This window comes from Dendrobates tinctorius, unplaced genomic scaffold (assembly GCF_039654945.1).
Source record: "Dendrobates tinctorius isolate UK_male_01 unplaced genomic scaffold, ASM3965494v1 ptg000092l, whole genome shotgun sequence".
In the NCBI taxonomy this organism is placed as follows: Eukaryota; Metazoa; Chordata; class Amphibia; order Anura; family Dendrobatidae; genus Dendrobates; species Dendrobates tinctorius.
This window is the reverse complement of record NW_027361760.1, coordinates 2869572-2895721: the sequence shown is the minus strand read 5'-3', so window position 1 is coordinate 2895721 and position 26150 is coordinate 2869572. Positions and strand designations below refer to the sequence as shown.

At 45.4% G+C, this 26150-nt stretch overlaps 1 long non-coding RNA gene across 4 annotated transcripts in view; it reads right to left on the bottom strand.

Moving 5' to 3' along the window:
- The window catches only part of LOC141098459 (uncharacterized), a 41373-nt gene extending 20270 nt beyond the window's left edge, over positions 1–21103 (bottom strand). Inside the window, exons 1-3 of one of the 4 annotated variants that reach the window (XR_012234242.1) lie at positions 20162–21088; positions 19451–19545; positions 19286–19366 (exon numbers count right to left, since the gene is read on the bottom strand). This is a non-coding gene — a long non-coding RNA (uncharacterized lncRNA). Of the gene's footprint in view, positions 1–19285; positions 19546–20161 lie in introns of all 4 variants that reach the window. The other 3 variants (XR_012234241.1, XR_012234240.1, XR_012234243.1) reach the window with 3 other exon arrangements.
- Between the last annotated feature and the right edge of the window lie 5047 nt (positions 21104–26150).

Genomic DNA, 26150 nt, shown 5'->3' with positions numbered 1-26150 from the left:
AGAAATTAGGAGAAATTAGGCAAAATTGCACAACAACTTTTGGGGTCTAACAACTTTTGGGGTCTAATTTCTCCTGTTACCCTTGGGAAAATAAAAAATTGGGGGCTAGAAAATTATTTTTGTGGAAAAAAAATGTTTTTTTCATTTTCATGTCTCTGCATTATAAACTTCTCTGAAGCACTTGGGGGTTGAAAGTGCTCACCATACATCTACATAAGTTCCTATGGAAGGTCTAGTTTCCAAAATGGGGTCACTTGTGGGGGGTTTCCACTGTTTAGGCACATCAGGGGCTCTGCAAACGTAATGACGACTGCAGACTATTCCATCAAAGTCTGCATTTCAAAACGTCACTACTTCCATTCCGAGCCCTGACGTCTGCCCAAACAATGGTTCCCCCACACATATGGGGTATCAGCGTACTCAGGACAAACTGGACAACAACTTTTGGGGTCCAATTTATCCTGTTACCCTTGTGAAAAAAAAAATTGCGGGCTAAAAATCATTTTTTTTGAGGGAAAAAAATGATTTTTTATTTTCACGGCTCTGCGTTATAAACTTCTGTGAAGCACTTGGGGGTTCAAGGTGCTCACCACACATCTAGATAAGTTCCCTGGGGGTCTAGTTTCCAAAATGGGGTCACATGTGGGAGGTTGCTACTGTTTAGGCACACAGGGGCTCAGCAAATGTAACATGACGCCCGCAGACAATTCCATCAAAGTCAGCATTTCAAAATGTCACTACTTCCCTGCTGAGACCCAACGTGTGCCCAAACAGTGGTTTCCCCCCACATATGGGGTACCAGCGTACTCAGGACAAACAGGAGAAATTGGACCCCAAAAGTTGTTGTCCAGTTACCCTTGTGAAAATAAAAAATAGCGTGCTAAAAAATCATTTTTGAGGAAAAAAAAAATGATTTTTTATTTTCACTGCTCTATGTTATAAACTTTTGTGAGGCACTTGGGGGTTCAAAGTGCTCACTACACATCTAGATAAGTTCCTTAAGGGGTCTAGTTACCAAAATGGTGTCACTTGTGGGGGAGCTCCAATGTTTAGGCACACAGGGGCTCTCCAAACGCGACATGGTGTCCGATAACGATTGGAGCTAATTTTCCATTCAAAAAGTCAAATGGCGCTCCTTCCCTTCCGGGCCCTGCCCTGCACCCAAACAGTGGTTTATGACCACATATGAGGTATTGGTGTGCTCAGGAGAAATTGCCCAACAAATTTTAGGATCCATTTTATCCTGTTGCCCATGTGAAAATGAAAAAACTGAGGCTAAAAGATCATTTTTGTGAAAAAAAAGTACTTTTTTTTTTTACAGATCAATTTGAGAAGCACCTTGGGGTTCAAAGTGATCACTATGCATCTAGATTAGACCCCCCAAGGAACTTGTTTCCAAAATGGGGTCACTTGTGGGGGAGCTCCAGTGTTTAGGCACACAGCGACTCTCCAAACGCGACATGGCAACCGCTAAATATTCCAGCATATTTTCCATTCAAAAAGTCAAATGGTGCTCCTTCCCTTCTGAGCCCTGCCGTACGGCCAAACAGTGGTTTATGACCACATATGAGGTATCGGTGTACTCAGGGGAAATTGCCCAACAAATTTTAGGATCCATTTTATCCTGTTGCCCATGTGAAAATGAAAAAATTGATGCTGAAATTTGTGTTGGAAAAATTAAAATGTCCATTTTTTCCTTCCACATTGCCTTAGCTGTTGTGAAACACCTGAAGGGTTAATAATCTTCTTGAATGTGGTTTTGAGTAGCTTGAGGGGTGCAGTTTTTAGAATGGTGTCACTTTTGGGTATTTTCTGCCATATAGACCCCTCAAAGTGACTTCAAATGTGAGGTGGTCCCTAAAAAAAAATGGTTTTGTAAATTTTGTTGTAAAAATGAGAAATCGCTGGTCAACTTTTAACCCTTATAACTTCCTAACAAAAAAATATTTTGCTTCCAAAATTGTGCTGATGTAAAGTAGACATGTGGGAAATGTTATTTAGTAACTATTTTGTGTCACATAACTCTCTAGTTTAACAGAATACAAATTCAAAATTTGAAAATTGCGAAATTTTCAAAATTTTTGCCAAAATTCTGATTTTTTCACAAATAAACGCAAAAATTATCAACCTAAATTTACCACTAACATAAAGCCCAATATGTCACGAAAAAACATTCTCAGAATCGCTAAGATGCGTTGAAGCGTTCCAGAGTTATTACCTCATAAAGGGACACTGGTCAGAATTGCAAAAAATGGCCAGGTCATTAAGGTCAAAATAGGCTGGGTCATGAAGGGGTTAAAGATATTGTTCCTCTTCCCATTGGATCACTGATGCATTTTGGCTCCAAACTAGACACACGTAGGAGTTTTTTTTTTGGGAGAAGACTACTGGCAAAGTGGAAGACATGGTTTATACGCATGATCTCTCTAACCGGAGGCTCCTCTTTCATAAAAAAAATTGCAGGCTATCGTATAAAATAATCAATGATCATAATTAATATCCTATGCGTAGCGCCCCAGGTTGATTAAGCAGCAAATATTCAGACAATACCACCCGATTTGTCTGATACAGCAATAAAACTGAGAATTATAAATATATATTTGCGCTAGAAGTATCAATATCCTAAAGAATTAGTATAAACTTGAAATGCTGAGAAACGCACTTATAGCCTAGGTGTAAAGAAAAGGGAGAGAATACACCACAATGTTCACACCTAGACAAAGATATCTGATAAAACACACAATGGAGTGCCTTAGGGCCCCGTCACACACAGCGACGCACCAGTGATCCCGACAACGATATTACCTTGTCAGGATCGCTGGTGTGTCACTACATAATCGCTGGTGAGCTGCCAAACAGGCAACTTACCCACGTGTCGCTGGTGCTGATCGCTGGTAAACAAGCGACGCACGTCGCTTAGTTACCCACTGTGTACCTTGGTTACCAGCTCCCTGCACCAGCGCGCTGGTAACTAAGGTACACATCGGGTTTCTAAACGCTGAGTGCTGCTTAGAAACCCAATGTTTACCTTAGTTACCAGTGGCAGCTCACTGATTGCTGGTCTCCCGCCTGTCACACGCAGCGATGCGTGCTGGCCAGTGGGAGACCAGCGATCAAAAAAAATGTCCTGGCCATTCCAGGACGATCAGCGATATCTGGCAGGGGGGCCAGTCACTAAGAAGTGTCACACAGAGCGATCTCGCTGGTGAGATCGCTGTTGCGTCACAAAACTTGTGACTCAGCAGCGATCTCGCTAGCGAGATCGCTATGCGTGACGGGGGCTTTAGTGTTACCTTAGTAAATAAATGATGGTATTGTTCCTCCAAGAATTCCTGTGTGCAGCAAAGTCCTGGTTTAAACAAAGGAACTATTCCACATCCAAGGGAGGCTAGCGATTCTCAATTGTTCCCAGGTATAAGTGCAATACAGTGTCAGGTATCGGACGCTGTCCCGGCCGGTGACAAATGTCCTGCTTACAGGGTGCTTACCGCCAATGCAGTGTGGTGAAGGAGCCATGTAGTAGCTGCTGCACCTTGCTGGCTTAAGCTACTACACGGTGCCTTCACCGTACTGCATTGGCGGTAAGCATCCTGTAAGCAGGACGTTTGTCACCGGCCATTGCTGCACACAGGAATTCTTGGAAGAGCAATACCATCATTTATTCACCAAGGTAACACTAAGGCACTCCATTGTGCGTTTTATCAGATATCGCTATCTAGGTGTGAACATTGTGGTGTACTCTCTCCCTTTTCTTTACACCTAGGCTATAAGTGCGTTTCTCAGCATTTCAAGTTACCTATACTAATTCTTTAGGATATTACTTCTAGCGCAAATATATATATTTATTATCCTATAAATTATTACATGTAGAGCACAAGTGTATTAATGTAGTAATGCCCCATAGGATCCTGGCCACTATATTTTTTTCTCTCATTGAAAGCCATAACTTTGGCTGCATCACATGGTAAGTGTTCAATACCAAAAAGTGACAGCTTAATGCTTGTAGATGCTGAGGAGAGACTTGCAAGTTCCTTCTTTCTGGGATTCTACACAGGAAAATTAAGAAATGCTCTTATCTCAAAAGTAATTATTTGCAAGGCTGTCTGATCATCTATTGTGTCTCCAATATCTATCTCTATTGTGTCTCCACAGCTGAAAGGAACAGTAAGGGCAAAGTTAGCATGGTCACAGTTATGTTTTAGCACATATTGACATTCTGAAATACAAGACAAAATTGCAAGAATTACATAGCTGCTACTATGTAATTCTGATACTATTTGTTTCATTAAGTGCCTGTAGATACTGGGAAAGTTGATGGTAATGATTCTCCAGAGTACTCAATGTGTTAAGCTTCAGTTTTTCTTGAAAGGCTGAATAAAAATATGATTGCTGTTGATAGCCAGATTCTCCTGAAAATAATTCTGCATAGAGGGTCCCATCCTACCATAAAAAACCTACAAAATGTAGGTCATCCTTCAATATAGTGCATCCGGCTCTCAACAAATTGTCGGGGTTCCATAACCATTTGCAATTCAAAAAAGCCTTCAACAGCTTGAAGTTTCAGGATACACTTTCAAGATGTTTTTAATTTGTTGTTAAAAGTCTCCTGTCCACAATCACGTCATTCGGACTGCATTGTTGTTTCTTCTCCTAAGCTTTAATGAAAGCAGACATCATTTTCTGGCCCATTAGTTTATAGTATTGTAAGGATTTTAAGGAATCTGTATCACTCTGTTTTTGCCTAATTTTTGATATTTGTTTCAGCAACAATTCTGAAGTGTTAGCAACTTTTGTTGGAACAGATGCAGATTCTTGGCTTCTTTTTCCTTTCAAGAAGTTCTCCTTAACTCTGTGATTTTCTATGTGATTTCTTATTTGAACATTGATTTCTTCCCCTACACAATTCATTTCTCACTTTTCTGACATTAGAAAATAATCTTTTTGAAGCATGCCTTCTTTTACGTCGACCATCTTGCAATGTACGATCTTTGCCTTCAGTTTCACAGTTCAATGATTTCAGGGAAGGAAAAGAAAAGCATTCGTCTTCTGATGGCACAGTATTTTCTTTATCTGATACAATAACACTGGAAAAACTAGAATGATCTTCCAGGGTTTCTGGGGAGAAAACCAACACTAAATATGTAGGTGTATCTGATATTTTGGTTAGGGAACTGCCATTCACTTTGATATGTTGGGAATCTTGCCCTGAAGCCCGATTAATCCTCACTTGGGTAGAATGACTGACATTTTCTGCGTATTGGTGGAGACTTCTGGATGTCATCAGCTTCCATTTTTGGAGAAGAATCTTGGGTCTGTAAGATCTGACAGCTTGTAGGTTCAAGTCAACCTGTTTTCCATTTACTTCTTTCTGATTGACAATGGGCTAAATCTTCCAGTGTACAGAAAATTCACAATTTTGTCTCAACAGCTTTTGACAGAAGCTGCATAAACTTTTTAACTGTTTTATGTGTTTTTCTGAAATGCAATATAGCTTGGTCTATAATTTATTGGATATGCGATTGTTTTTACATTGAGGGAATTCATCAGAGAGCATACCTAAAACAACTGTAATATTTTCTTCTGACTGAGAGAACTTGCAAATCCTTGTAGATTTTTTAAACAAGTACTGACAGTTTTATTTTCTTCATATTCAGTCTTTTCTTCACTGTCGAGTTCTTCGATTTGGGCAAGATTTTACCTTTATTTACATTAGTAACCAATGCTTTTGATGGAATGGGGCTACTGGTGACAGCTTTCGTGCTCGAGTGAACAATCTTAACAACTTTGAACCCACAATGGGTCCAGGAAAATCCAGCAAAGACGTACTTGAGTGCATATTACTTGGCAGCAGGGCAGGCCTTGCTGTCAATGCTGAAAGAAAGTGTACAGGAGTACAACATGAATAATGTGAATTGTTTTTTCCTGGGCCTATACAGTATGAGGGTTCAAAGGCACATTGGGGTGCATAACACTATGCATTGACAGGTCTGACCTTTTGCCAAAAGAAAGAGTACGGGAGTACAAAATGCATAATGTGAGGTGGATTTTCCTGGGCCCATCCAGTACTGTATAAACTTGTGTATATGCGGACCCCAGAATAAGCCGACCCGAGTATAAGCCGACCCCCTTAATTTTGCCTCGAAATACTGGGATAACTTATTGACTCGTGTATAAGCCTAGGGTGGAAAATGCAGCAGCTACTGGTAAATTTCAAAAATAATTAATTTTACTTTTATTGGTATCTATTTTTGAGACATCAGTAGGTTAAATGTTTTTGAACATCCATATTGAATTATGAGCCCCATATATTGATCCATACAGTTCATGATGGCACCATAAGATGCTCCATAGAATAATATGCCCCATATGCTGCTCCATAAAGGTTATGGCCCCATAAGATGCTCCATAGATTATGCCCCATAAGATGCTCCATAGATTATGCCATTTTTTATTTGCAGCAGCAGCATATGGGGGCACACTCACCTCTCGTCGCTGGGGGCCAGGTGCTGGTGTCACCGCTGGCTCAGGGCTCCGGCGCCTAAGATATTCACCTGTCCCCATTCCATCGCTGCTCGCCGCTGTCTGCCGGGTCCTCTGTCAGTGACTGGTCTACCATAGACTTACATTGGGCTCGTTGTTCTGTCCGAGTATTTGAATTAGCTCAACCCGAACAACGAGCACCCGAGCATTTTAGTGCTCGCTCATCACTAATCACTAACAGATCACCATACAGTATCATGTTATCAGCAGCACATCTACAGTTTACACTTCATAGTCCTCCATATAATATAATTTGCCCCATAGTCTTCCATATAGTATGAGGAGTGTATTGTACTATATGGAGGACTAATATACTATATGGAGGACTGAGCAGTGTATTTTAATATATGGAGGGCTATAAGGAGTGTATTATATTATATGGAGGACTATGGGGAGTTTATTATACTATATGGAGGACTATGGGAAGTGTATTAGTCCTCCATATAGTATAATACACTCCTCATAGTGCTCCATATAATACACCACTAGTCATTCATGTAGTAAAATTCACTTCCCATAGTATAATGCACCCCATAGTTCTTCATATAGTATAATGTATTCCCCATTGTCCTTGATACAGTATAATGCAGCCCACATATAGTATAATGCAGCCACCCCATAGAGCATAATGCAGCCACCCCACAGAATATGTAACCCCCATAGAATATAATGAAGCCCCCTCATATAGTATTATGTAGCCTCTCTATAGAATATATGGCAGTCCCCTCAGAGTATAATGCAGCCCCCCATATAGTATAATGTAGCCCCTCCATAGGATACAATGTAGCCCTCCTCATATAGTATAATGCTACCCCAATAGAATATAATGTAGCCCCCTCTTAAGGTATAATGAAGCCCCCATACAATATAATCTAGCCCTCCATAGAATACAATGTAGCCTCCTCATATAGTATAATGTAGCCCCCTCATAGAGTATGATGCAATCACCCCCCATAAAATATAATGTAGCCCCCCATATTATATAACACAGCCTCCCCCATAGAATATAATGTAAAATGTACCCCCCCATGGTATTTAACACAGCCACATAGTATACAGCACAGCCCCACATGGTATATAGCACAGCCCCACATTGTATATAGCACATCCCCACATGGTATATAGCACATCCCCACATGGTATATAGCACATCCCCACATGGTATATAGCACAGCACCACATGGTATATAACATAGCACCACATGGTACATAGCACCCCCCAAGCATGGCACCACAGTCCAGTACTCACTGCTACATTAAAAAAAAAAAACTATCCTCATCTCTTCTCGTGCCCGCGCTGCTCCAGGCTCAGCCTGCTTTGCCTGGCACACAGTGAGTGCACGATGACGTCATCGTGCACCCGCTGTGTCAGAGGCAAAGCGGGGATGATGGGAGAGGGAGCATCAGCTGACACTCTCCCTCCACCACCGCATTGAACTATACCGGCGTCATTGAACTGTACCAGCGTCTAAGTAATGATAGAGAGTCTGCGCTGGTGGCAGATGGGCCCCCCTGCCTCACGGGCACCATAGTGGCTGCGTGATGTGCTGCTAGCTGGGGGCCCCTGGGGGAGTGTGGGCCCTAGTCAGAGTTAGGGGCAGGCAGACCAGGCAGCTATTACATGTAATAGTTGCTGTCTGGGGGGCTGAAGATGGGGAGGTCGGGGGCTCTTTATACTTACCAGCTGGCTCTTTTATGAGTATTAGTGTAAGAAGCCCCCATATAGCAACCATGAGCGGCATCACATTTAAAGCACCACACCAGCATTTATTTTAAGTTCATCACTGGAGTGGCGCTTAACAACTTAATGACCACCAATACGTCTTTTTACTGACCTGAGATATAAGAGAATAGCATACCCATACAGGTGACAATCCAGCAGTCGGCTGGACACTATAGCTGACAACTTGCTGCATCAGCCACGATCAGTGTTTTCACCGTCCAAATCTGTTTAACTCCTTAGATGCTGCTGTCAATAGTGACTGCATCATATAAATGGTTAACAGAGTGTGGAGGCTACCTCTTCATCCCCGTTGGTGCCCTCAGATCATTATTGTGTGGTCCTGATGTGTGCCATGGCAATTCATGACCAAATACGGGCCTTAGGCTGTGTGCACACGCTGCGGATTTTGCTGCGGTTCCGCAGCGGTTTCGGCCACTGCGGACCCGCAGCAGTTTTTGCTGCGGTGTACAGTACCATGATTCCCTATGGGAATCAAAAACCGCAGTGCAGACGGTGCGGAATTTTCCGCGCGGATTATCTGCGGTTTTCAATCCGCAGAAAGAATTGACATGTCAATTCTTTCTGCGGATTCTCCTGCGGTTTGCCATCTCCTCCATTGAGGAGATGAAAAACCGCAGGGCAAAACCGCAGAGCAATCCGCAGGTAAAACCGCAGGTCTTTTGACCTGCGGTTTCACCTGCGGATTTTACAAAATCCGCGCGGATGAATTCGCACATAATCCGCAGCGTGTGCACACAGCCTTAGAGTCTGATGGCTGTTGTAACCTGTTCAGAAGTTAGCGACATTTAGGTGGTAAAAATACACATTTTCATTTCTGTCACGCCACTTTGCATTAATTCCTGAAAATCACATGAAGGGTTAATAAACTACCTGACTGCAGTTTTCAATATGTCAGGGGGTGCGGTTTTTAAAATATTATAACTTTTGTGGGTGTCCCAATGTATGGGACCCTCAAAGGCACTTCACAAAATTGAATTTCCTTGAAAAAATGAAAAATTAGACATGGATAGGTCTCTAAAAAAAACTACTACATTTTTAAACCGCCTAAAATGCTAACAAAATGAAAGAACATTTTACAAATGGTGGTGATGTAAAGCAGGCATGTGGAAAATGTTATTTATTAATGCTTTGCTGTGGTATGACTATCTGGATTGGGCCGGGGTCACACTTGAGACGCGAGAATTGTGCGAGTTTCTTGCGTCTCAATACCTGGCACTCGGGACCAAAGTGTGTGGCTGCATGTATTTTTATGCAGCTGAGCACTCCGGTACGAGTGCCGGCGGCAGTGCTGGCTATTGAGACACGAGACTGGTGCGAGTTTCTCGCAAGTGTGACCCCGGCTTTAAAGGTATAATCATTCAAAGTTTGAAAATTTTTCTCAAATTTCTGATTTTTTTGTGTTTATTTCTAAAAAGTATCAACCTAAATTTACCATTGTCATAAAGTATAACGTGTCACAAAAAAATCTCAAAATCACTGGGATTTGTTGAAGCATTAGAGTTATAACCACATAAAGTGACACGGAGCCAAATTTTTTAAATCTGACCAATCACTAAGGGGTTAAAATACAAGCTCCCTGTCTGTTATTCACCTTCCCGCTATTTCATCTGTTTTCGCCATTGCAATGCTTGGGTCTTTCTCCTGCAGTTTGGGACCTGTCTGTGCCTCAGTGCAACATTGAGTGCTTGTGACATACCTTCTATAAGAGACAGAATGTGGCGAGAAAGAGGCTCTTATAGACTTTGATTAGTGACCTCCACGCCACTCAATGAATGTAAGTCTAACTTCTGGCCAGTCAGAAGCTGCGCTCACAAGTTGGAGCCGCGGGACTGTAGCGGTGCAAAAAAACGGTGAATACGTCGGAGGATGAGTATATGATCAGGGCAGGGAACTTGCGCTTAAACCACCACTCCAGCGGTGAAAAATAACCTTGCTAGAGTGGTGCTTTAATAATTTAATAATAAGCAGACTGGCAAATCATGACAGGGAGTGCCTGCTGTCATGAGCCCCCAATATCAATGGTGTTATCAGGCAGTCATGCGACCATGTTTGCTATATGCTTGTGTCCACTAGAAATGTTTTGGCTTCTCTCAATTCTTTTCTAGTGAGAGAAGCCAAAGAGTCTTCACTTGGCCCCCTGCTGACATCAGCGAAGCTGGGGCCATTGTTACTGTACATGTGGGGACTAGGAAGACATTATTAAATGTCAAGTGGGCACTTAAGAAGCATTATTATTTATAGGGGCACCACTAGCAAAGCTCTCAGGTGGTAGAGGGTGCTGAACCAGCTGTCAGTCAGTGCCAGGGCGCGGTTACAGCTGCTGCTCTCTATACACAGAGCAATGACTGAATCCGTGCCAGCGCTGCCCCTATGACTGGAAGAGCGAGGCTATTGGGAGGAATAAAGTCAATTTCCTCCTGGCAATGGGACTCTCAGTGCTGGTGCCGCATGGTGTCAGGATGATGTCCCCACTGCTCCTCCAAAACACAGTATCATAGTTAATAGCGTTCTATGTATAGGCGAATGCTAATGGACATCATACTGTATGTACTGGAGCTATGGGCCCATCATACTGTGTATAAGGGAGCAGTTGGCCTACTGTAAGGGGGTGACAGAGTCCGTCAGGTGTCTGTCCCCCTGCGGATTCTGTACACCTGTTTTATGTGCAGCATCCTGTCATTTTTTAATGTCTTTGTAACGTACAAATACATCACATTACAAGACAGCACATGTGGTGTGTTAGCTTAGGGAAAGGTTGGGATATACAGTGGGTATGGAAAGTAGTCAGACCCCTTTAAAACTTTCACTTTTTGCTTCATTTTTAAATTTACCAAAATGGCTGCAAAGTTAATTTTTTTTCTCATTAATGTACACTCTGTTTTCAGTCAAGATGAGGTACAATCAGAAATGTAGAAATTTTTACACATTTATTAAAAAAAAACTGAACTATCACATGGTCGTAGGTAGAGTTGAGCGAAACGGGTCGAAAAAATTCAAAAGTCGCCGACTTTTGGCAAAGTCGGGTTTCATGAAACGAAACCCGACCCTAGGTCGGCCACGAGGTCGGCGACTTACGCGCCAAAGTCGCGTTTCAAAAGTTTGTTTTGCGCTCTTTTGCAGCCAATCAGGATCCACGGACACTGTGGGCAACGTGATGACATAGGCACGGGTCACCACCATCTTTCAGAAGGGCATGCAAGTGATTGGCTTGCTTTGGTGGGCGTCACAGGGGGTATAAAAGGGCGTGCACGCCGACCGCCATCTTACTTCTGCCGATCTTATTATAGGGAGAGGTTGCTGCTGATTCTGTAGGGAGAGCGTTAGGCAGGGAAGAAGACAAAAAAACTGCTTCTGCTGCTAGCGATTTGGCCTGCACAACACACCAGTCACTGTGTGTGCAGTGCAAGGGGAGGCTATATAGTGGTGTATCAGTGGTGTTGGTTGTTGGGCTGCCTTCTAAGGCTTCCTGACAGGCTGGCATTGCTGTTTACCCACTGCTCCGCAAACTGGATTGCTTTTAAAAAAGCAATCTCCCTTATCCTCTAGTCACTTTTGTCACAGCTGTGCCATCGAGCCTGTCACATAGCGCTCAGATATTCATTGGGCCTCACACAATCCAAAAGTGTCCAGTGTCCAAAAGTGTGTGCAGAAATTCAAAATCTCCCCTGTCCTATAGACACCTTGTACCTTGTTTTACATTACTATATAGTTTGTTGGATTTTGTCTACATTTCTACCAAAAATGAGGAAGGCTGGTGGAAGAGGCCATGGAATTGGGCGGGGGTTGGCAGCTGGTAATGATGGTGTTGGTGGTGGATCTGATGGTAGTGGCAAGAGCAAAATAGGACCTAATGCAGGAGGTGCTGACCCTGCGTCATCGTCTGGCTACATAAGGCCTCGAACGCTTAGTTTTCTAGGAGTTGGCAAACCGCTTTTAAAGCCAGAGCATCAGGAAAAAGTTTTGTCTTACATTGCTGACTCAGCCTCCAGCTCTATCGCCTCCTCTTCTTCAGTTGTAAAAAGTAAAAGCACTGAGTCGTCATTGGAGGCTCATGTTCATGAACCACACCTTTCCTTGTGTCCTTCACCCCAACCAAGATTGAAGGATGACGCAGTCCATACTACTGATTACTCCATGGAGCTGTTTTCACATACCATGCCTGAATTATCAAGTGAAATGGTGAATTACCCAGGCCAAGATGAATCTGACATGGAGTGCACTGATGCACAGCCGCTGATGGATGATTCTGCTAGTACATTCACTCATAGCACTACATTGTCCTCGCAGTGTACAGAGCCAGATTCTGACCCTGATGAGACTCAGGTGCCCCTTCCCGCACACTATACCACCATACACGGTGACACAGAGGAAGGTGCACATGACATAGAAGAGGAGGTGATGGATGACCCAGTTGTTGACCCAGATTGGCATCCATTGGGGGAAGAGGGTGCTGCTTCCAATAGCTCAGATGAGGAGCATCCACAGCAGACATCGACATCGCAACAGCTGTTATCTGGCAGGCCCGGAGCACTCCAAAGACAGGTTCCAAACATCAAAAGAGTTGCTGGACAGCTTGTCCAGAGGGTCAAAAGATCACAGCGTGCTAGGCCGCAAAATGTCTGCGCACTTCTTACAGATAACCTTGGCCTGATCATGAGGATTTTGTTCAAAAAAGTGCCACACTGCACTCTTCCTACTTTGGCAAAGACCTTTAGCCGAGGGAAAAATCTGAAAAATTTGAATATCAGTTGCATGCTTAGACATGTGTCCACGCTTGCAAGTGCATGCTGGTTAAAACACCAAACCTCAAGTGCCACATGTGCAACTGATCACAACGAAGGTAGTCAGCAACGCTACATTGTTTCCCCCACTGTAAGCCCACCGGTTAGCACAGCAGCAAATGTTGAGGTGTCGTTGCAAGACCACAGCAGTCAGGGAATCCCACTGTTATATCAACGAAAGACTGATTCTAGGCCATCAGAAAGAACACCAACTCCATCACCATCATCAACCCTCTCTCAGTCCGCCCTGTCCACCGCTACTTCCACCATATGCAGCTCTCAAGTCCAGCTCACCCTCCCAGACACTATGAGTAGGTCAAGAAAGTACTCAGTCTCTCATCCGCGTACACTGGGTTTGAACGCCCACATTGCCAAACTAATCTCGTTTGAGATGATGCCCTTTCGATTGGTGGAAAGCACAGCTTTCCGCGAACTCATGGCCTATGCAGTACCACGCTATGACCTACCCAGTCGCCACTTCTTCTCTCGCAAAGCCATCCCAGCCCTCCACCATCATGTGAAAGACCGCATTGTCCATGCACTCAAGCAGTCAGTGAGCGGAAAGGTGCACCTCACAACTGATGCATGGTCCAGTCGGCATGGCCAGGGCCGTTACGTGTCCATCACTGCGCACTGGGTTAATGTGGTGGATGCAGGGTCCACAGGGGACAGCGGTGGTGGGACAGTGCTGCCTAGCCCACGGTATAGGAAACAGTTGGCTGTAGGCGTTCCACCCGCCTCCTCCTCCTCCTCCAGAAGCGAAAGCTCATCCACAGAGCGCAGTCGTACGAGCACTCCATCTGCAGCTGCCACTGTTGCACACGATGTGTCCCCCTATCGAGCAGCTAGTGGAAAGCGTCAGCAGGCTGTGTTGCAGATGATGTGTTTGGGCGACAGACACACCGCCGAGGTGCTGGCCGAGTACTTGAAGCGACAAACTGAGTCATGGCTGGGCAGTGTACATCTTGAGGCAGGCAAGGTAGTTAGTGATAACGGCCGTAATTTTGTGGCAGCCATAGCCCTTTCAAAACTCAGCCACATACCTTGCTTGGCTCACACCTTGAACCTGGTGGTGCAGTGCTTCCTCAAAAATTATCCGGAGTTAACAGCCCTGCTCCAGAAGGTGCGAAGACTGTGCGCGCACATCTGCCGGTCGCCTGTACACTCCGTTCGTATGCAGAAGCTGCAGCGATTGCTCCACCTTCCCAATCACCGCCTCATTATCGACATTGCAACAAGGTGGAACTCCACCCTGCACATGGTGGAGCGGCTGTGCGAGCAGAGGCAGGCCATAATGCATTTGTGGGAGGATACACGGCCAGGCACTTTGAAGGACTTTACAAAGGTCTTTCAGCTTCGACCACTGCACACCTGTCAACTCCATGTCTGCTCTCAGTGTTTTGAGGAATGCACACGGCTGGTAAGCGCAGACGACGCCATCCTAAGCATGAGCATCCCACTTATGCGTCTGCTCATGCAAACTTTGATGCACCTTAAGGAGCAGGCGTCTGCAGCCAATGTTGATGAGGAGGAAGAGGAGGAGGGAATCCTTGAAGACAATGGCTGAATGTCTGCTCAGGGACCTCTCCTGGACGAGGTGGAGGAAGAAGAGGAGGAGGAGAAGGATGATGGGGATGATTACTTAGGGGAGGAGGATGCATCTCGTGGGGCAAGTGAAAATGTTGGCGTGGCAAGGTCTGGTACAGGGTTTGTGCGTGACTGGAGGGATGTGGATTTGCCAGAAAGTGCTCCTCCACCCAGCACTCGCAGTGCATCATTGACACCGGGAACATTGGCCCACATGTCAGATTATGCCTTGCGGATCCTAAAAAGGGACCCCCGCATTGCCAAAATGATGAACGATGACGACTACTGGTTGGCCAGCATCCTGGATCCACGCTATAAAGGCAAATTACAAAACATCATGCCACAGGAGAACCTTGACCTAATATTGGCTAATAAACAAGCAACTCTGGTAAATCGGTTGCTTGAGGCATTCCCAGCACACAGCAGCGGTGATGGTTCTCACACGAGCCGTACGGGCCGGGGGCAGCTTGGCAGAGGTGTTCGTGGTGCACACAGCAGAAGTGGCGTTGGAGACAGGGGTTTCATGACAATGTTGTGGACTGATTTTTCAAATACCGCTCACACAACTGGTAATACTGCATCGATGGAAAGTGACAGGAGACAGCAGTTGTCAACTATGGTTACAAACTACTTTTCCTCCCATATCGATGTTCTCCCACACAGGTCATTCCCCTTTGACTATTGGGCCGCTAAACTGGACACCTGGCCTGAATTGGCCCAATATGCCTTACAGGAGCTCGCTTGCCCAGCTGCAAGTGTGCTATCGGAAAGAGTCTTCAGTGCAGCTGGATCAATCCTGACAGAAAAAAGGACCCATCTGTCAACCCAAAATGTGGAGGATCTACCTTCATTAAAATGAACCACGCATGGGTTTCCAAGGATTTTGTCCCACCTTCCCCTGATGACACATAGATGAAGTACCAGGAAGAGGTGGACCAAAGCAAGCCATTTTTCTGTCACCCTATTTTGCCTTTTGCATCAGCTGAATGTCCAACATCAACATATGCCACTTTCTAAAACTCCCTAACTGTGCTGCCTCCCCCCCCATGGTCGGGGTCACCACCTACCACACGACACCGTGCGAGTGCCGTTGCCCTGGACAGGTGGGTAGGCCGACTCTTGGGCGCGGGCACTGGCACAGGGTCCCTCATAGTGCAATCAAGTGTCTCTGACGGTGGTGGTGCACACCCGCCGTCAGACACACCGCTGTACTATGAGGGGCCTAGTGCCAGTACCGACGCCCACGAGTGGGCCCCCCTTGCTTGGGCAGGGCCCCAGCATTTGCAATCTTTACCTCTCCCTGCTCCTCCGCTGTGTAATCTGGGCCGTCAAATCCATACTGTGCCTTACACCGTCTGAGCCTGCCTTCTGAGACATGTATGGATAGCGTACACATTCAAAATATATGTCTCAGAAGGCAGGCTCAGACGGTGTTAGGCCCAGTATGGATTGCACGTGATTGCACAAAGGTTAGAAAGGGTACCGTATCCCTGGATAACATGTATGGATAGCGTACACATTCAAAATATATGTCTCAGGAGGCAGGCTCAGACGGTGTCAGGCCCAGTATGGATTGCACGTGATTGCACAAAGGTTAGAAAGGGTACCGTATCCCTGGATAACATGTATGGATAGCGTACACATTCAAAATATATGTTATCCAGGGATACGGTACCCTTTCTAACCTTTGTGCAATCACGTGCAATCCATACTGGGCCTAACACCGTCTGAGCCTGCCTCCTGAGACATATTTTGAATGTGTACGCTATCCATACATGTTATCTGGGGATACGGTACCCTTTCTCAACTTTGTGCAATCACGTGTAATCCATACTGGGCGTGAGAACGGCTGGCGAGCTGTTAAGCAAGCTACAGCACCTGTCCAGACAAGTACAGGGATTCCCTAGCAAGGAGACTTATTTGATTGTTTTCAATGTTGGGACAGCAATTTTTGGGGAGCACTATACTCTGGAGAATGATAGATGGGGCCCACCATACACTGGAACATTCCAAAGGTGGACATCAGACACTGGAGCAGCATTTACAGGGCCCATTATACACTAGAGCATTAGAAATGGGGCCCATTATGTTTGGAGCATTATTTGGGCCCATAAGACAGTGGAGCTTCATCCATGGGGACCAACATATACTGTAGCATTATGTGGAGCTCATCATATACTGTTTCAAACATTATATGGGACCAATGATTCTGTATGGAGAAATAGATGGGCCTCGTCATGAGATGTAAAAAGTGAGGTATTTTTCATTGTACTATACCGCTATTTCTCTGCCGTATCGGAGCATGATGAGTTGTGGTATGTGTTAAAGGGGCGCTCTTTCGCCCAGGGCACATGAAAACCTGCAGCCAGCCCTCCCCCCCCACAACTTTAGCCAAATAACCCCCATTTTTCAGTGCGTAACTTGTATTATGAAGTTAATTAAGGTTGACAAGCTTAAGAAAGAAGAATTGATGCTTTTGGCATTCAAATGGGCACTGTAGGTGTGTTTCCTGTCCTCCTCTCACTGCCGACTTTTATTCCCCATTGACTTACATTGGGTTTCGTGTTTCGGGATGACCCCGACTTTTCCCTATAATCGGACGATCTTGCTCGACCCGACTTTTGGAAAAGTCGGGTTTCACGAAACGAAACGCGACCCTAAAAAAACAAAAGTCGCTCAACTCTAGTCGTAGGTATTCAGACCCTTTGCTCAGTTTTGGGTAGAAGCTAGTACAGCCAGGGGTGAACCTAGCCTCTCTGCTGCCTGATGTGAACAGCAAAATGACGCCCCCCCACACACACACACAAAGTAAATTCTCATATCTAGCATGTAAAACTGAGTACAGTAGTGAACATTTTGATTTAGATAAATAGAAAAAAAAAGTGTCCAAACACAAGGATGTCAGCGGCATCACACGCACATAGAAGAACAACACAGAAGTATCCATAACAAGGGTCATTAATGGCAAAGGTAGGCCTGGCACAGGGCCGGAATGGGACAAAAAAGCAGCCCTGCCACACAAATCCCACCAGCCCACAAACTATAGCACTCATCACCCCAATCAGTGAATTTTTGCTATACTTTGTCGTCCCCGCATCACTCTCTTTAAGGAGTTATTTGGAGAGCCACATGTGAATGGCACCACAGTGCATATGACTGAAGAGCACCATGTAAATGGAGCTGTGGTCAAAGATATGTCAGATCCACAACAAACAGAAAGTCATCCCCTATCCCCACATAATGCTCCATACAGTATTATGTGCCCCATATATTACTTCGTACAGTATAATGGGCCCCATATAATGTTCCATACAGCATAATGTGCCCCATATATTACTTCGTACAGTATAATAGGCCCAATATAATGCTCCATACAGTATAATGGGCCCCATATATTACTTCGCACAGTATAATGGGCCCCATATAATGCTCCATACAGTATAATGGGCCCATATATTACTTCGTACAGTATAATGGGCCCCATATAATGCTCCATACACTATAATGGGCCCCACATATTACTTTATACTGTATGGAGCATTATATGGGGCCCATTATACTGTACAAAGTAATATATGGGGCCCATCATATACTGTATGGAGCATTATATGGGGCCCATTATACGGTACGAAGTAATATATGGGGCCCATTATACTGTATGGAGCATTATATGGGGCCCATTATACTGTATGAAGTAATATATGGGGCCGATTATACTGTATGGAGCATTATATGGGGCCCATTATACTGTACAATCGGCCCCATATATTACTTCATACAGTATAATGGGCCCCATATAATGCTCCATACACTATAATGGGCCCCATATATTACTTCGTACAGTATAATGGGCCCCATATAATGCTCCATACAGTATAATGGGCCCCATATATTACTTCATACAGTATAATGGGCCCCATATAATGCTCCATACACTATAATGGGCCCCATATAATGCTCCATACAGTATAATGGGCCCCATATAATGTTCCATACAGTATAATGGGCCCCATATATTACTTCGTACGGTATAATGGACCCCATATAATGCTCCATACAGTATAATGGGCCCCATATATTACTTCATACAGCATAATGGGCACCATATATTACTTCATACAGTATAATGGGCCCCATATAATTCTTCTCCCCAAACCCCGCTGCTCTGGTCTCCTCCGTGTATTCTGATCCTCCGCACTGCTTGGCACAGGGACATCATTAACCTTACGTATATAATTGTCCACTTGGACTGATAGTAATAGTGATTTGTTTGTACTCTGTTGTCTGGGGCTGGCCCACTTTATGGGGGTGCGCAGGGCATATGATTATACACCAGAAAAAGTATGAGAGGTTCAAAATGACCAGTGCCACCTAGTTTCCTACCCCTCTTATTCTACTGGTACTGTGGACACACTGACTGATAACGAGGAAAAGAAAGAACAGAGAGAGAAAAAAACAGAGAGAAAGAAAGAACAAAGAGAGAGAGCGAGAAAGAAAGAAAGAAGGAAAGAAACAGAGAGAAAGAAAGAACAAAGAGAGAGAAAAAAAAAGAAAGATTAGAGCGATAAAGAAACAGAGAGAGAAAGATTCTATAAAGATACTATAGCAGCCCGGCTCCCACTGTAGTGCCCACCTGAGCCTCCCGATGCAGGACATATCATGATCTGCTTACATGGCCTGCAACCCCGAGTCCAAGGCGATCCTGCTGTCCGCGCTGTTGGAGGAGGACACGGTGATGAATCTGAAACATTCCCTGAAGTGCCTCCATGGTTTCGTCACAATCTCCTCCCGAAATTACCTAATTTCCGCTCAGCTTCTAGCACATCACTTCCGGTAGAACGTCACGTGCGAATTTTAAAGTACTCCACTGGGGTCCGCCGTGTACTCCTGTGTCTGCGGGAAAAGTAAGTTCCCAGGCGGGGCAATGGGACAGAACCCACCATACACCTTGTATAAGTATGGCTCTGCACACATCATAAACACACGGTTCTGCTTTTTATGCCTCGCACACACACAGCTCCGCTCTGTACACCTCGCACACACACGGCTCCCCTCAGTACACACATGACTCCACTCCGTAAACCTCGTACACATGCGGCTCTCCTCCGTACACCTTGTACACACATGGCCACGCTCTGCAAACCTTGTACACAAATGGCTCCACTCCGTAAACCTTGCTCCATACACCTTGTACACCTCACACATGTGCGACTCTGCTCCTTACACCTCACACACATCTCTGCACCTCATACACGTGCGGCTCCGCTCCGTACACCTCGTACACATGCACGGCTCCGCTCCGTACACCTCGTACACATGCACGGCTCCGCTCCGTACACCTCGTACACATGCACGGCTCCGCTCCGTACACCTCGTACACACGCACAGCTCTGCTCCGTACACCTCATACACACGCAGCTCTGCTTCTTACACAGGGCCAGGCTAAGACCAAAAAGCAGCCCTGACACAAAAAAAATTTCACCAGCTTACATACAATGAATGTACTCACCCAAAATCGTAGAACACTGGCAGGTTGTGCCAACTTTTGCTTTAGCTCACACACGAATCACACAGCTCACACAAGTAGCTCACACGTATCACACACACACAGAGCTTACATGTATCACACGCACACACAGCTCACACGTATCACACACCACAGCTCACACACAGCTCACACGTATCACACACACAGCTCACACAGCTCACACGTATCGCACACACACACACACAGCTCACACGTATCACACACACCACTCGCATATATTGCACACACACAGCTCACATGTATCGCACGCACACACACAGCTCACACGTATCGCACACAGCTCACACGTATCGCACACAGCTCACACGTATCACACACACAGCTCACACCTCACACGTATCGCACACACACACAGCTCACACGTATCACACACACAGCTCACACTTATCACACACAGCTCGCACGTATCACACACCCAGCTCACACGTATCACACACCCAGCTCACACGTATCACACACCCAGCTCACACGTATCACACACAGCTCACACGTATCACACACAGCTCACACGTATTGCACACACACACACAGCTCACACGTATCACACACAGCTCACACGTATTGCACACACACACACAGCTCACACGTATCGCACACAGCTCACACGTATCATACACGTATCTCACACACAGCTCACACCTCACACGTATCGCACACACACACAGCTCACACGTATCACACACACACAGCTCACACGTATCACACACACACAGCTCACACGTATCACACACACACAGCTCACACGTATCACACACACACAGCTCACAAGTATCACACACACAGCTCACACATATCATACACACACAGTTCACACACAAGTAGCTCACTAACGATGACAGACAGCAGTCCTGCATAAAGGAATGATACGCACAGGACCTGTGATGAGGTCACAGGAGGGGAGGAGTCATGAGTCACATGATCAGGGGGCCCTGACACCTTCCCTCCTGTGACAGCATCAATTACAGCCTCTTGCACGACCACAGCACTAGCGTGCAGAGGCTAAATTGTAGGTGCTTCGGGTAGAGGAGAGCATAATGCCGCCCCCTGCTGCCTGCCGCATGAGCAGCTGGTGCAAGTCGCCTCATTATAGGTGTGACCCTGAGTACAGCCATGAATCTTCTTTGGAATGATGCAACAAATTTTTCACTCCTAGATTTGGGGATCCTCTGCCATTCTTCGTTGCAGTTCCTCTCCAGTTCCGTTTGGCTGTCCTTCAACATTCACCATCCAACCTTTTTCAGGTCTCTCCAGAGATGCGCAATTGGGTTTAATTCAGGGCTCTGGGTGGGACAGTCAAGCATGGTCACAAAGTTGTTCTGAAGCCACTCTTTTGTTATTTTAGCTGTGTGCTTAGGGTAATTGTATTGTTGGAAAGTGAACCTTTGGCCAAGTCTGAGGTTCAGAGCGCTCTGTACTTGACAGCATTCCTTTTTCCTTCAGAGATATCCTGGATGAAAACCTCTTCCAATTACAAATAGTCGTCCTGTCCCTGCAGCTGAATAACACCCCCATAGCATGATGCTGCCACCACCATGTTTCACTGTTGGGATTATATTGGGCAGGTGATGAGCAGTGCCTGGTTTTCTACACACATACCGCTTATAATTTATTTGCGATAATTGTATCTTTGAGAAATAAGATTCTCTGGTCTGAGAGACATAGTCTGGGAGTCCTTCATGTGTTTTCTTAGCAAACTCTATGCAGGCTTTCATATGTCTGGCACTGATGAGAGGCTTCCGTTGGGCCACTCTGCCATAAAGGCCAGACTGGTGGAGGGCTGCAGTGATAGTTGACTTTATGGAACTTTCTCCCATCTCCCTACTGCATCTGTGAAGCTCAGCCACAGTGATCTTGGGGTTCTTCTTTACCTGTCTCACCAAGGCTCATCTCCCATGATTTCCTAGACCTGGTGTCCAGCCAAACTGAGCTGACTTCTGGTAGTCTCAAACTTCTTCCATTTAAGGATTATGGAGGCCACTGTGCTCTTAGGAACCTTGAGTACTGCAGAAATTCTTTTGTAACCTTGGCCAGTTCTGTGCCTTGCCACAATTCTATCTGAGTTCCTTTGACCTCATGATTCTCATTTGGTCTGACATGCACTGTGAGCTATGACGTCTCTGGAGCACCCCCAGGACTGTGGGATTACTCGGTACTTGGCCAGTGTCTTAAAGGGATGTGTCACGGAGGCAGTGACCGAGTCCGTGGCCCTGGGTGTCCATGTAAAAGAGGTGGAATGAAGCTGAATAAAGTTTATAGGTAGATAATTCGTGACGCCACCTGTGGTATCTGGTCAGAAGGGGGACCAGCGCTGCAGTGCAGATCCTCTGGGACAGATGGTATGATGCAGCAGAGTTAGTAAAGCTCTCCACAGGCAGAGTTGTAGTCCCAGGGCAGTAGTAGTATGATGTTAAGGTAGAGGATGCAGTATTTAGACACAGATGTAGCAGCGCTGAAAGGGTTGCAGGAAGGATTCAAAGAACACGACAGAGTGCAGTTTCCTTTACCTTTTACTATGCTTTGTAGGTACAGTCCAGGATTCAGATCACAGATGGTACAGGAGTTGGTCAGCTTGGAAGCAACTTGGGAATCTCTCTATGCAGATGGGTTGTGTAGTCTCCTTTCACTCGCATGGCAGGCAGCTGTAGCTCTCTCTCTCTGGCTCACACACGCTGCTGTGTCTTCGAGTCTCAGTTGGGAACAGAGCATTTACAGCCTCTTGTTCCTCCGGTTTCTGCTGCGGGACCTTTAGTATCCACACAGCCTCAGACGCCAGAGACCGGTCAATGCGCTTCAGCTTAGCGGTGAGCTTGACTCCAACTCAATCCCCAGCTCGTCTCCCCACGTCTACACTCTTCCCTCTCTCTGCACCAACTAACTTACTTCTTTTTTCTGACCACAGAGAGCAGCTCCTCAGCAGTTTGGTTCAGAGCTCCCCCTGCTGGCCTGGAGTAGGAACCGTGCTTTGTGCTGGAATTACCTGATAGAAAGACCCTTTCATTGCCTCCAAGCATGACATCACACTCCCTAGGAGGGAGGTAATTCCACTGTGGCGACCATACTCCTGGGGGCGCCACATCTCTTATATAGACAGGTGTGTGCCTTTACAAATCAAGTCATATCAGTTTAATTAAACACACGTGGACTCCAATGACGGAGTAGAACCATCTCAGAGGATCACAAGGAAATGGACAGCATGTGACTTAAATATGAGTGTCTGAGCAAAGGGTCTGAATACATATGACCATGTGATATTTCAGTGTTTCTTTTTTAATAAATTTGCAAAAATGTCTACACCCCATCTTGACTGAAAAAAAACAGTAATGTAGAGTGTACATTAATGAGTAAAAAAATAATTTTTTTGAATTTACTAAATGCCTGCAAGGAAAAAGAGTGAAAAATTTAAAGAGGACTGAATACTTTCTGTATCCACTGTAGAGGGTTAAACAGGTGGGATGAGTTAGAGCAGGATGGTGCAAAGTCTCATGGATATAGGAAAAGGATTTCCTGCCTAGAGGGGCAGGCTTGCCCAGGGCGAGACATGCACAACAGCGAGAACAGAGCGTTCCTGTTGGTGGGGGGGTAAAAGCTGCTCCAGTCTGATGGGCCCTGAGTTTCTCCTGAGGACGATCCTGATGAGCCGATGCCTGTCCTCAATGCCCAAGACCAGGATGAAAGCTGGTGGCTTGTAACCGTACAAACAAGGCAATGTTTCATGTATGTTCCCTGCTGCCTCTATATGTGTCACGGGTGTGACTGTTCAGTAAAGTTTAATCGTTAGGAAACACCACAACACACAGTTGTGTTCTGAGACTAGCAACCAAAGTGAACGTGAAACGTAAGTAACCGACCATGCTGTATGACTGAGGCTTCGCTTATCTTTCCATGTACAAGGTGCCGGGGTGCTCACTGACCGGGGCTGGCTGACCCCACAAAACTGAATAGACAAAACCAAATCAAATGTGAACAATAGCAAAGAACACTTAGCTTGAGAAGGCAGGGACTGAACTGGAAACTAAGACATCAGGAGGCAGGAAAAATCACCAGCAGGGATAGAGTGAGTTGGCTGTCTTAAATCCAGTCAGAGACTCCAGATGTCCAATCGTCATCCTCATTATCAGGTGGCAGGTCTCGGTTACTTAGATCAGCTTCATTACCTCCTGCAACTACCAGAGGGAGCCCGGAAAGAGAACTCACGACTCCTCTGTTAATACAACCAGCTCCACCACCCTCACCAGCAACCAGAGGTAGACCAGAAAGTGAATTCACAACACTCGCTCATGACTACCACCCCAGGTCGCCATGTTACATTTGGCATAGTCGGCAGGATCGAATCCAGAAGCCCTGCAGTTACAGAGCTGGTGAAAAAGATTCTTGGGATTTGTGGACTGGTGACTGAATTGTGGTCCAAGATGGCGCCTGTCATGGTTTGAACAGGGTTCTTGCCCTGCACTCACAGGGTTAAGTGTTCGTGGCCTCTTTCTGGATCTGGGAGGGGTATTTATACTCACTCTTTACCAGGGTTCTCTGTCAGCTATACTGTTGTTCTGGTGTGTCTGACCCCTGGTGTGCGTGTATTCTGCATTGCTTGTTTGCTTCCTGTGTATGACCTGGCCTGTTCCCTCACTCTGTACTCTGTCTCTCGCTTTAGTACTATTGTCTTCTCCGGTTCTGACCTCCTGGCTTGGCTATCGTTACTCCATTACAGTTTGTCCCTATTGTACCGTCTATTGCCCGTTATGGTTTTCTGACCTATTGCTCCGTCCTGACTATCCATTCTGTCTAACCCTTTGGTACTGTATTGCTATCTTGTGCTTTGACCCTGGCTTCATCTGGTTTCTGTCTCTGTCTATGCCCCTTGGTAACATTGTCCTGTAGTTACCTTTCTCAATACAAATTAGAACAAGAAAAGATCGAGGGGGCACCAATGATATAAACGGGGATCCAACCTGACCTATAAACAGGACATGTAAACAAATGAAAGAGTATAGGTCATTTAGGGGATCACCCGACACAAGATTTGGCAAAAACATATAAATCTTTGTTTGTTGTCTGTGTCCAAATAAAGTTTAAAAACATTAAAAATCGTCACTCATGTGACATCCACAAACAAGGCTCGTAATAGAGCCACACCTCCCTGGCTATGCACTCCTAATAGACCATAATATGTTGTCTATATTGATGTAGTATATAAATAGCACACCACATGCGATCACAATATAAATATATAGAGGACAGTGCACTCCAATTGGGTAATATATCTATAGAACAATTGTATAAATACACAGGCATAAGAACAACACCCTGGAACTTGAAATAAATGCAGTTGTAGCATATTTGGAAAAAAGCATATGGTAATGCAAAGGATATCCAATGTTGTGAATATCAGATAAAGCGACAAAAGGTGTCACATAAACCGTGACCGCAATAATGCTCCTATAGCCGCTTCAACTACAACATGCTAGGCATGCATAATGCCGTACATGGGAATTAATGACCCTCTGTACAGAACCAAATTACAGCCCCCAGTAAACCTGTATAGTAAACAAGGCCATACAATACAATTGATCCACTATGTCTCCAATTGGAATAACACTGACACAAGATGTAATGAATACCTAGGTCATCCATAAATAAAACTCATGACCGCTCGGGCGTCATCCATAACAAGAGTGCACCCAAGGAGGGCTAAGACCCGACGCGTTGCGCCACACTCGGTGGCTTCGTCAGGGGTACTGCAAGCCCATCACCTGTGTCCTTAAATACATTTAAGTAATTATTGATAAAACACAGCTGAATATAAGCTTACCAAGGAAGCGGTGGTGGACAGACACCATGTGTGTTCAATTGCGGCACAGGCGGCTCGGAATGTAAAGATGACATCATCTGATGCGCCGGCGTGAGCGTCGGAATACAGAGACAAAATCCTCTAGTACGCCGGCGCCAATGTCCG